The following is a 4,810-nucleotide window of genomic DNA, read 5'->3' on the forward strand; positions in this document are numbered from 1 at the left end:
GCTATCCAATCCCACCCAATCAAATCACCGCCAGCGCCTGTCCGGAATTACGTCATGGGAGCCCGTGCGGTCATGTGACACGAGCCGCGCCGAGCTCGCGCATCATCTTGGAGCGCGCGCGTGGTGGTGTCCGCGTTAATGAAAAAGCGAAATGCTTCGGAGGTCGGGGACACAGTGGGCCAGGCAGCGTCTGCGGAGGGTAACAGCATTGATATATAGATTAACTAAACCTAGTCTCAATACTGATCTGACCCCCCCACAACTGTTGTAGGATAAGTGTTCGGCGTGCAAATTATTGTTTTAGTCAAAGGCTCGCCACTACAAGATGCAAGAGCATTAAGTGAGAGTTGGAATAGGTCAAATTGGTTCTCAAGCTTCCTCTACTCCTCTCAAAAATGTATGCCCATCTCACCTTTGGATAATTCAACCTCCCACCACTGTCAGAGAATCCCAAAAATGTAGGTTATTCCGAGAGGGGAAAAAAATCCTTATCGCCTTTGTCTTGACCTCCTACTTCTGAAACTGCTCCTTGGTTCTAGAAGAAAAACATGAAACATTATTTCAGCATCTATCCCACAGAACCCTGTCGGACTCTTTTAAAGTAAACTCATCTCTCAAACCTTAGTAGTTTCCAAGGAAAATATTCCCAGACCAGTTCTGGGAGATGAGAGAGAATTAGTGGGTGGCTTTCTTAATGCCCATTCCAGGATGGGGATGATTCTGTCTGGTCAGATATTGAAAGCATGCACCATTCCATCCCTTGAATGTATTTCTGGAAATAAGATAATCTGTGTCCTCCAACCTGCATCTTCAACACTTCACTCAACCAGGCTGCTGTCCTCTCATGCTCCAAATCAGCCACCATCATCCCTGTACCAAAAAACTCTGCACCCTCAGGATTAAATGACTACCACCCAGTAGCACTGATGCTGTAAGACTATAAGGTACAGGAGCAGAATTAGCCATTTGGTCCATCGAGTCTGCTCCGCCATTTCATCATGGCTAATCCAATTTTCCTCTCAGCCCCAATTTCCTGCCTTCTCCCGATATCCATTCATGCTTGACTAATCAAGAATTAATCAGCCTCTGCCTTGAATATACCTAATGACTTGACCTTCACATATGGCTGTGGCAAAGAATTTCACAGATTCACCACTCTGTAGCTAAAGAAATACCTCCTCATCTCCAGTCTAAAAGGACGTCCCTCTGGTCTGAGGCTGTGTCCTGTGGTCTTAGACTCCCACACCATAGGAAACATCCTCTCCACATCCACTATATCAAGGCATTTCACCATTCAATAGGCTTCAGTGAGGTCACCCCTCATTCTTCTGAATTCTAGTGAATACAGGCCCAGAGCCATCAGACACTCTTCATTTGACAAGCCATTCAATCCTGGAACCATTGTTGTGAACCTTCTTTGAGCCCTCTTCAATGTCAGCACATCCTTTCTTAGATAAGAGGCCCAAAACTGCTCACAATACTCCAAGTGAGGCCTCACCAGGGCTTTATAAAGCCTCAGCATTACATCACTGCTTTTATACTCTAGGCCTCTTGAACTGAATGTTAGCATCGCATTTGCTTTCCTCACCACCGACTCAACCTCCAAATTACTTTTAGGAAATCTGGCACAAGGACTCCCAAGTCCCTTTAAACCTCAGACTTTTGAATTTTCTCTCCATTCAGAAAATAGTTTACCCTTTTATTTCTTCCACCAAAGTGCATGACCATACACTTCCGGACACTGTATTCCATTTGCCACTTCTTTGCCCATTCTCTTAATCTGTCTAAGTCTTTCTGTGGCCTCTCTACTTCCTCAAAACTACGTGCACCTCTTCATATCGTCTGCAAGCTGTGCTACAAAGCCATCAATTTCATCATCCAAGTCATTGACAAACAATGTAAAAATAAGCAGTCCCAACACAGATCCTTGTGGAACACCACTAGTCACCAGAAAAGGCTCCCTTTATTCCCAGCCTTTGCCTCTTGCCAATCAGCCACTGCTTTATCCATGCTAGTGACTTTCCTGTAATACCGTGGGCTCTTATTCTGTTAAGCAACCTCATGTTTGGCACTTTGTCAAAGGCCTTCTGAAGATCCAAATCCACAACATCCTTTGTCTATCCTGCTTGTTATTTCATCAAAGAATTCCAACAGATTTGTCAAGTAAGATTTTCCTTTAAGGAAACCATGCTGACTGCAGTCTATTTTATCATGCACCTCCTAGCACCCCTAAATCATATCCTTAACAATCAACTCCAACATCTTTTCAACCACTGAGATCAACCTAGCAGGTTGATACTCTTTCTTCTGCCTCTGTCCCTTCTTGAAGAGTGGAGTGACCATTGCAATTTTCCAGTCCTCCAGAACCATGTCAGAATCAATTGATTCTTGAAAGATCATTACGAATGCCTCAATATCTTCAGCCATCTCTCTCAGAACCCTGGGGTGCATGCCATCTGGTCCAGGTAACTTATCTACCTTCAGACCTTTCAGTTTCCCAAGAACCTTCTCCCTAGTAATGGCAACGTCACACACTTCTGCCCCCTAACACTCGAAATTCTGGCATACTGCTAGTGTTTTCCACAATGAAGACTGATGCAAAATACATATTGAGTTAGTCTACCATATCCCTGTCCTCCATTACTACCCCTCCAGCATCATTTTCCAGCGATGCTATATCTACTGTCGCTTCTCTTTTACACTTTACGTATCTGAAGAAATTTTTGGTGTCCACTTTAATATTATTGGCTACATTACCTTCGTATTCCATCTTTTCCTTCTTAATGACTTTTTTAGTTGCCTTCTGTTAGTTTTTGAAAGCTTCCCAATCCTCTAACCTCCCACTTATTTTTGCTCTATTATATGCCCTCTCTTTGGCTCTTATGTCGGCTTTGACTTCCCCTGTTATCCATGGTTGTGTCGTCTTTTCTTTAGGATTCTTCTTCGGTATGTATATATCCTGTGCCTTTCGAATTGCTTCCAGAAATTCCAGACATTGCTGCTCTGCTGTCATCCCCGCCAGTGTTCTTTTCAAATCAGTTTTGGCCAACTCCTCTCTCATGCCTCTGTGATTTCCTTTATTCCGCTGTAATACTGATACATCTGACTTTAGCTTTCCTTATCAAATTGCAGGGTGAATTCGATCACATTATGATCACTTTTTCACTAAGGGTTCCATTGCCTTCAACACTCTAAACAATTCTGATTCATTGCACAACACCCTATCCAGAATAGATATCCTCAGTGGATTCTACCACAAGCTGCTCTGAAAAGCCATCTTGTAGGCATTTTTCAAATTCCCCCTCTTGGATCTGGCACCAACTGATTTTTCCAATTTACTTGCATATTGAAATCCCCCATCGCTATTGTAACATTGCCTTTTTGGCATGCATTTTCTATCTCTCATTGTAGTATGTAGACCACATTTTTGTTACTGTTCGAGGATATGTATGTAACTCCCATAAGGGTCCTTTTACCCTTATAGTTCTTTAGCTCTACCTACAACAATTCAACGCCTTCCAACCTCATGTCACCTCTTTGCAATGATTTGATTTCTTTTTTTTTTACCAACAAGAGCTATGCCACCTCTTCTGCCTACCTGCCTGTCCTTTCAATACAATGTGTATCCTTGGATGTTAAGCTCCCAGTGCCATACGTGTCAATCTGTAACTATGCTACAAGTTCATCTATCTTATTCTGTATACTGTGTGCATTCAAATATAACACCTTCAGTCCTGTATTCACCCTTTTCAATTTTATCTGCCTTTTACATTGCAACTCATCCTGTTAACTGCAATTTTCCCCCATCATTAACCTCTCCTTGCTAGCAGTCTCACTACACATTGCCTCTGCTTGTAAACCAACTACTTCATCCTCAGCACTATCACTCTAGTTCCCATCCCCTACCAAATTACTTTAAACCCATCTGAACAACTGTAGCCAACCTGCTCACAAGGATACTTATCCCTCAAGTCCAGGTATAACTTATGCCTTTTGTACAGGTCATACTTTCTCCAGAAGAGATCCCAATGATTCATAAATCTGAACCCTTGCCATTTGCACCAGTTCCTCAGCAACTCATTCACCTGGTAAATCATCCTATTCCTACCCTCACTGGTGCGTCGCATGGGCAGAAATCCAGAGATTACTATCCCGGAGGTCCCGTTTTCTTAGCCATCTATCCAGCTCCCTAAAATCTCTCTTTAGAACCTCTTCACCTTTCCTACCTATGTCATTGTTGACCAATATGTACCGAGACTTCTGGCTGTTCACCCTCCTCCTTCAGAATGCTATGGATCCAAACTGAGACATCCCTGATCCTGGCACCAGGGAGGCAACATACCATCTGGGTGTTTCTGTCGCGCCCACAGAATCTCCTCTCTGTTCCTCTGACTAAGGAATCTGCTGTCAACACTGAAGTCCTCTTCAACTCTGCTCTTCCGAGCCACAGCACCATACTCAGTGCCAGAGACTCAGTCACTGTGGCGCCCGCAAGTAGGTCAACCCCTCAGAAGTATCTAATGTTATATGTTTATTGTTGAAGGGAATGGCCACAGGTGTACTCTGCACTGGCTGTGCATTTCCCCTCCTTCTCCTGACAGTCACCCAGTTACCTGTCCCCTGCAACCTAGGAGTGACTACCTCCCTGTAGCTCCTGTCAGTCACTTCCTCATTCTCCCATATGAGCCTAAGGTCATTGAGCTGCAGTTCCAGTTCCTTAATACTTTCTCTGAGGAGCTGCAGTTTTGTACACCTGGTTTATCTAGGAGACTGGAGTTCTCCCAGAATACCCACATCTCGTGCACAGTAC

The sequence above is a fragment of the Hemitrygon akajei genome, chromosome 5 (assembly GCF_048418815.1).
Source record: "Hemitrygon akajei chromosome 5, sHemAka1.3, whole genome shotgun sequence".
NCBI classification, from domain to species: domain Eukaryota; kingdom Metazoa; phylum Chordata; class Chondrichthyes; order Myliobatiformes; family Dasyatidae; genus Hemitrygon; species Hemitrygon akajei.